Below are 8,202 nucleotides of genomic sequence, written 5' to 3' on the forward strand. Positions count from 1 at the left end.
TAGGAATTTTTAGGAATTTTAGGGCCGCTGGAAAGCCTGTAATTTGCATAATTTTTACAAAATATCGAAACCCCTGTGATATGTTTTGGTGTCTGTGGCCAGTCCTTATTTATACACATACAAAAAATTAGCAAAATCCGTTGAACCTGAACTGACTTATGGCCATTTCCATTTTTTCCAAAGAGTAGGCGTGGCTCGAAAGTAGGTCAACTGGCGTGCTCCAAAATAGAACGTTCAAATCTCTCCCATAGGAGTAACAACTGTATGCAATTTGAAACATGTGGGTCAAACGGTTCTTGAGTTATCGTTGACCGTAGGCAGACACTGAAATGCATAGTGAAATTGCCAAAATCTACCTAATTTGCATAATATAACAAAAATATAAAAACCAGTGTGATATAATTTGGGGCCAGTCCTTATTCATTCACATACCAAAAATGAGCAAAATCCGTTGAACCTGAACTGACTTATGGCCATTTCCATTTTTGCCAAAAAGTGGGCGTGGCTCGAAAGTAGGTCAACTGGCGTGCTCCAAAATAGGACGTTCACATCTCTCCCATAGGAGTAACAACTGTATGCAATTTGAAAGATATGGGTCAAACGGTTCTCAAGTTATCGTTGACCGTAGCCAAATGTTGACGGACGGACAGACAGACGGATGACGGACAACGCCCATGGCAAATAGCTCATCTTGACGATGTCAAGGCGAGCTAAAAATGACATACAGTGATCACACACTACTGCGAAATTTAACTAACTATGCACATCCATCAGGTTTTCACATATTACAATGAGCTAGAATCCCTACTTGCACACACTGACAAATTCTTACATCAATCACATACATTGTCATACAAGTAGTTTTATAAATAAACATGTAAAGCTACTTCAAGTGCTCAATGCACGAAGACGAATGGGGTTAGCCGCTAGCTTTGTCAGCAAGTGGCGCAGCGGGAGCAGCAGTTGTAGAGCCAGTTGCACAATAACCCATGGCAGATGTAACCATACGATCACACATAGCCGATCCTATATTTTGATCAACATATCAGAACAATCATCGTTTTTAATCAAACATATTTATACCTAACTTTAAGAGCTCCTGATAGTACTATTCTCCCTTTAACCCAATATATAAGTTTTGCTCTATGTCTGTTAATATAATCGAATAAATAGCCAGATGTCTCTAGGTACTAGAACCGCTAGTCGCGTAAGTTTATAACCACCGGCGATCGGTTTGTTGCGACTATTTTGATCAACATATCAGAACAAATCAAACATCTCGGTAGGTACTAGAACCGCGAGTTACCCAAGTTGGGGCATGTATACATTAGGTGACGCAGACCTTGTTACTTATGTCAGTGATAACTATGGTGGAGCACGCCGTCAATGCTCAAAGGAAAATCCTAACTTCATGCAGAGACAGTTGTTTTGGATAGACGTATCGCATCCAAGAGGAGTAGTGTAAACTGTAGAGGGTCATTGCTCCAAGCAAGACATTTAAAATATAAAAAAGAGACCTGCCCCATCAGAAAATTTCTCTCGGTGGAAGAATTGTCAAGGTGTGCTTCATGATTTCGAACTTTAAGCGAGCTATTGCCAGCAGTAATGCCTAGTGTCTGTAGTAAATGGCCGCGTTTTAGAAATAAAGATATACATAATTTGTATGGCAACTTGGGTCTTTGTAACTTATCTCAATCAATATATTATAGAACTCCTGAGCACACTTAAAAGAATAACCACCCACTTCACATATGCACGACTAATATCACCGTGAATCTCAATAAACATATTACAAAACTCCTGGGCACACTTAAAAGAATAAACATCCACTTCACATATGCACCACTATTATCACCGTGAATCTCAATAACAAAATGGTATATAAATCTAGAAAGGGCAGTCGCCGCCAATTACATGTATCCCCCGTGTTCTCCCCAAGATGTGTAAGTATACGCAGTTTGGTCGCACTAGGTCAATTAGGGGCCGAGTTATAGAGCAGAAGGGAAATATGATGAAGGTCAAGGTCAAGGTCAATGTCAAATAAAGGTTGCAGTGACCTGATTTCGGTACGCGGCACACCTTCTCCCCAAGATGTGTAAGTATACCAAGTTTGGTCGCACTAGGTCAATTAGGGGCCGAATTATAGAGCGGAAGGGAAATATGATCAAGGTCAAGGTCAAGGTCAAATAAAAGCTGCAGTGACCTGGTTTTGGTACGCGACACACCTTCTCCCCAAGATGTGTAAGTATACCAAGTTTGGTAGCACTAGGTCAATTAGGAGCCGAGTTAGAGAGCAGAAGGGAAATATGATCAAGGTCAAGGTAAAGGTCAAATAAAGGTCGCAGTAAACTGGTTTTGGTACGCTGTTCACCTTCTCCCCAAGATGTGTAAGTATACCAAGTTTGGTAGCGCTAGGTCAATTAGGGGTCGAGTTATAGAGCAGAAGGGAAATTGTCTGCGGCGGCTGGGGAGACATGAAACCATAGTATCCCCGCCGACTTCGTCGCGGGGGATACAATAACCATTAACAGCATACATGTAACTGAGTAACCTAATGTTCAACTTTATTATAAACAAGTGCCGCGGAGCGATAGCGCTCATCTCACGTCTACTGCGGTGACTCACTGGTGGAGTGTTGGGATTCTAGTAAACCCTGTTAGTTCCAAATGTGTTCGACATACGCGCACAAACAGTGCAAGGCACAGGATGGTAACAGGAACCTTCTCGAAGGAATGTTCGTTGGGATCGTTATGAAAGTTGCTACGAGATGGCGCGTACGTTTAAGTGTCTTAAGCCCGGCGCACACGTGAGTTATTTTACTCAAAGTAAAATGACGCACGAGTAATTTTACTCACGTGTGCGCGGATTTCGTTGATAATTTGACGCATGCGTCATTTTACATGAGTAAAATAACTCACGTGTGCGCCGGGCTTGAAGATTAAAGATGGAAGCTCCCATCGTACGTAGTAGCAACAACTATTTGCAAGACAGAATAGGTAAGCCACTCATCCATTTACCTACGCAAGCTTACAGGCTGAAATAGAGAGCTGCCACCTGTAACTAATTACGCAGGCAAAAAACAAAAAACTACACAGTACTATCACCACCACATGCACTGGCAGTGGCCACTGGCCACATGTAACACACTGACAGTACAGAATGCCATAGAAATTATACGATTTAAGGAGCATAAACCTTCTTCAACCAAATTTAGCTTTTGAAATTTCAATGTGATATTGTAGCCTCATACGTCCAGGCATGTATAGATTCTACTAGCAAACCCGGCAGTCAAATTCTTTCTAACAGTAAAGCAAATCCATGTTTAAACCCTCCTCTGAGGCGTCAAAGGTTATCCGCACCTTACTCTTTGCATGTCAGCGGAAAGTACATTTCATGGTCCTTTCAACAAGTGCCGCATAGCGACAGCGCTCATCTAACGTCTACTGCGGTGACTCTGTGGTGGAGTGAAGGGATTCTAGTAAACCCTGTTAGTCCAAATGTGTTCACATACACGCGAAACAGTGGAATGCACAGGGATTATCAGGAACCTTCTCAAAAGAATGTTCGTTGGAGTGTTATGAAAGTTGCACGAGAATGGCGCGTACGTTTAAGTGTCTTCAGATTAAAGATGCAAGCTCCCATCATTCGTAGTAGCAACAACTATTTGCAAGACAGAATCTAGGTAAGCACTCATCCATTTACCTACGCAAGCCTACAGGCTGCAAATTGCAATAGAGAGCTGCCAGCTGCAACCAATTAATGCAGGCAAAAACTGCCCCAACACATGCACAGCCACTGGCAGTGCCATACGTTACATGTAACATACTGACAGTACAGAATGACATAGAAATTATACGATTTAAGGAATATACACCTTCTTTAACCAAATTTAGCTTTGAAATTTCACTGTGACATTGTAGCCTCTATACATCCAGGCATGTATAGATTCTACTAGCAAACCGGCAGTCAATTCTTTCTAACAGACAGTCAACAAATCCAAGTTTAACCCCTCCTCTTGAGGGTCAAAAGGTTATCCGACACTTACTCTTCGCCACGTCAGCAGAAGGGACATTTCATGGTCCTTTCAATAAAGCCATAAAATGCTAGGTCACCGCTGAAACAAAAAGTTTTTCCATCGCTCCGTCAGCCCATGTCCTCAGAAAATGTCTAAAATCTGCCCTGTGCCCACTGACCTTTGACCTGTGACCTCAATTTCGGCACACGTGATGGCTTTTCCTACATGATGCTATACACCGACTATCACGAGCCTAGGTCAAGCCGTTTAGATTTGTGCCGCAATTTCTCATTTCCTCCCTATACCTTAAGTTAAGGAGTGAATGTTCCCCCTTCTTTTACACCTCTTACCTTTGACCTTTGACCCCACGCTTCGATATCCAACTCGTTTGACGATCCCCCCGACGTCGCCGAATATCGTGACGCGTACGTCGAGCGGTTAAGATTTGTGCCCAACTGTTGACCGCACGGATCGGCCGGACGCGACGGACGACGCACGGACGGACGCACGGACGGACGCCGACGGACGAATCGTGCTCTACAAGCTGGCATCTGACTATGTCAGATGAGCTAATAAAGCCATAAAAATGGTAGGTCACTACTGAAACAAAAAAAGTTTTTCAATCGCATTGTCAGACCATGTCCTCAGAAAATGTCTCAAATCTGCCCTGTGCCCCATTGACCCTTGACCTGTGACCTCCAATTTCGGCACAGTGATGGCTTTTCCTATAATGATGCTATACACCGACTATCACGAGCCTAGGTCGAGCAGTTTAGATTTGTACCGCAATTCTGCATTTCCTCCCTATACCTTAAGTTAAGGAGGGAATGTTCCCCCTTCTTTTACACCTCTTGACCTTTGACCTTTGACCCCCAGCTTCGACATCCCAACTCGTTTTCGGATTACCCCCCTACGTCCCGAATATCGTGACCGTACGTCGAGCGGTTAAGATTTGTGCCCAACTGTTGACGAACGCACGGACGCACGGACGGCCGGACGGACAATCATGTGATTCTACAAGCTGCACCCGACTACGTCAGATGAGCTAAAAACACGTGATGGATTCATTGTGAACAAGATACGTGGCCCTGCGTAACGACAATCCAGGGACTGCAGTACTTTGTCCAAATGGCTAGCCCAATGTGATGGGAGAGCTAACAGGTTTCGCAGAGCAGCAATGGTGTCTTCAGGGTCGGTGGTGACAAAGGTGATGTCATTCAAAGATGGCACATGGCTAAGCAACACAAGCAGTTGCTCGTGTTCCCAGTCGATATTCCTTGTGTGTCAAACTCAGTTGTGTAGCCACATGTGTAAGTGTCTGTCCAATGGCTTTGTGAATTTTAAATTTTATTCACAGTATTTACAGGTTTGATTTAAATCTATAAAGAGTACTCATTTTATGTAGACTGGTCCCGGTGTCAAGCTTGCTCTGTTTGTGCTAGAGAACTGCTTGTGCTGGTATAAACACTGGGGACGCGAACCAGTCTACGTTTCCTGCAGAATGCTACGATCTGGTCGGTGCTATAAATACTGATCGGCGATGTACAGCCCAAAATCACCTCAAATCGACATGAGTTTTATTACGACGTCAATAGGCGATAAATTAGACGGGTCGTAGGGCGACCGGAGCCCGGCTTTACGGAACTGTGTAGTAGGGTCGTTCACACAGTAATATACACACTCATAATACAGTAATATATTAAAATGGATCAAATTTAATATCGATTTATAAATTTCAGTTATGCGAAGATGTGTATGTATTTGTGATTGCAGACACTTCTGAGAAATTTAGCTCGGTTGATTCTGAACATTCTGTACTGCAGTAATTAACTGGGCTGTAATCTGCAGTGCCCTCACTCCCCACGATAACCCCTGCGACATAAGAACTTATCTCCTGAACTTATTATTATGCGGTCATAAAACACTGGGCTACGCTACATGACGCAATCGATTTCTTAGAGTGTCGCGAGGTATTGTTCGTGTGGCGATTCATGCATTGAGGGAGTTCTGGCCCTCGGCTCTAGATGTTTTGGATACCCCATCTACGTTCAGGAACGGAGCGCATTATTAGAATACGCCTAAACTGCCATTGCGATAACCGTAGTATTTCAAAGTAATATGAGGGGAAAAAGTGCTGGTCAGAAGGACCGGCAGTTTCGTAGAGATGGTTGCCTAAGCAAAAACTTGGTGGCTTCAGGCCTCCGGGTCGGCTTGAGTCCAGTCTGTTGGAACATCGACTGTACCTTTTAAACTAGCTTTAGTACTATAGCCCATGACTTGTTGCCACAAGGTTGATTTGACTTGTAGCATGTGGCCTAAGCCTATATTACCATCTCTCTCTCTCTCTCTCTCTCTCTCTCTCTCTCTCTCTCTCTCTCTCTCTCTCTCTCTCTCTCTCTCTCTCTCTCTCTCTCTCTCTCTCTCTCTCTCTCTCTCTCTCTCTCTCTCTCTCTCTCTCTCTCTCTCTCTCTCTCTCTCTCCTCCCTCCCTCCCTCCTCTCTCAGAGAGAGAGAGAGAGAGACTCTCTCTCACCCCCTCCCTCTCTCTCTGCAGACATCATACACTCAGCGGAGAGGTTCGAGGTAAAGAAGGATGTGCGCATGCCCACGCAGGGCACCTGCTGCCGCTGTGGCTACATCTCCAGTTCAGCTGTCTGCAAGGCGTGCGTACTCCTCGAGGGCCTCAACCGAGGCCTACCCAAGTACGTGGCGTTACCTGGCGGCTCTTAACTTAGTCTTTCTGCTGTAAACGTTAAGAGTAAAACCAGAGCACATAATATATCATAATATATATCGTATGAACAGTAACACTAATTGTTTACTACCAATCTAATGATTTCACGAATTTGCATAATGGGCAGTCTATTTTTGTTAGGACTGGCAGCCGAAAGACCCTAAGTAGAGCAGTCCCCCTAGCTGACCTCTGTTTGACCTGGCTCGTAAGCTATTTCTGACTAATATATATATATATATATATATATTATATAATATATAATATATATAGAGTTAGGGTTAGGGTTAGGGTTAGTCAGAAATAGCTAAACGAGCCAGGTCAAACAGAGGTCAGGGGGACATAGACCCTACGAGCCTAAGTAGACATGCCCCATGGGTCTAAAATCTGAACTAACTTTTGAAGTGAAGTGCTATGCTGAAGTTACGATAAGCTGGGTTTACAAGGCCAACTTTGTGTTGGCGAATTGGCGAATTGGCGAATTGGACAAACATGCCAATGCTCTATGAACCGTTCTATGAACCGTGTGTAGTGCGTTTACACTGATGACTGCGAGTATAGGTAAGCATCGACCCTGAGCGCACGCGTGGGGCGATGGATTTATTGCATGTATAAATTCGCGAGGTACCGCACGTACAGGCGCAAAGACTCGCGCACAGTCGCAGAGCAAGGATGCCACGAGGGCAGTCGATCTGTAGATAACAGATTATTGTTAACAAGTGGGTCGGACAGTGAGTCATGCTCTGACCATGACCTTGGGTTGCAATTTTTTCACGGTAAATTATTAATGACTGTTATTTATTTTCGTAGGTTTGGTATAGGAAAGCCCAACAAATACAAACATCAGGTAATGTGCAAGAAAAATTATAAATAACTTGTAATTCTGGCTTTCTTAGTCTTTCACTCGCTGCTTTTACAAGAGTGTGTTCTGTTTTTTGTCTCTATACTATTTTTTTTATTTATATGTGAGACTGTATTCTCTCTTTCGCCTCCGTCTATTTCTGTCTAGCGTTACTGGCAAAATCCGTTAAGTAAATGTCTAGGTGGCATAGGGCAGTGTGGCCATGCAGGTCATTCATAAGCTTAGTCAATAGCGTGATTTCATTCGTGCATATGAATATCTTTTTCAGATGGCCGACAGTGCTACGAATGTGAGGTCTCCTCAAACTTCAGCCAGCAGTACAGACCACACGGACAGCGAGAAGAAAGAGCATGGTTCCCATCTAAAGGACGCTGCCTCGATAGAATTCTAAGCTCTTAATTCGTAAGCCTGTAAAATGATCAATTTACACAATAAGGTTGCCGGCAGATGGCAGCTAGAATAGGCACACAATAGGGTCCCTATATAGGTGGCGTACAACAATAAGCCTCCGCGATTGTTCACCGTTGCACTATTTCGTCTCTAGAAAATGCCTTTTTTGGCTTTTTTTTTTTGCTGAAATTCAGCACTACAGTGC

The 8,202-nt window shown here is 43.7% G+C and overlaps 1 protein-coding gene and 1 long non-coding RNA gene across 8 annotated transcripts in view; one reads left to right on the forward strand and one right to left on the reverse strand.

Annotated features, from left to right (window-relative positions):
- LOC106821559 (transcription elongation factor SPT5-like) overlaps positions 1 to 8,202 on the reverse strand; it is a gene marked incomplete at its 3' end in the record, with an annotated part of 50,316 nt that overhangs the window by 24,765 nt on the left and 17,349 nt on the right.
- LOC106821561 lies at positions 6,750 to 8,196 on the forward strand. 2 transcript variants are annotated; one of them, XR_001395739.1, is made up of 4 exons: positions 6,750 to 6,809; positions 7,151 to 7,306; positions 7,556 to 7,592; positions 7,876 to 8,196. It is a non-coding gene; the product is annotated as an uncharacterized LOC106821561 (long non-coding RNA). The 2 variants fall into 2 exon arrangements; XR_001395738.1 differs by lacking the exon at positions 6,750 to 6,809 and having other exon boundaries at positions 7,078 to 7,306.

Source organism: Priapulus caudatus, unplaced genomic scaffold (assembly GCF_000485595.1).
Source record: "Priapulus caudatus unplaced genomic scaffold, Priapulus_caudatus-5.0.1 Scaffold77, whole genome shotgun sequence".
Classification (NCBI taxonomy): Eukaryota; Metazoa; Priapulida; class Priapulimorpha; order Priapulimorphida; family Priapulidae; genus Priapulus; species Priapulus caudatus.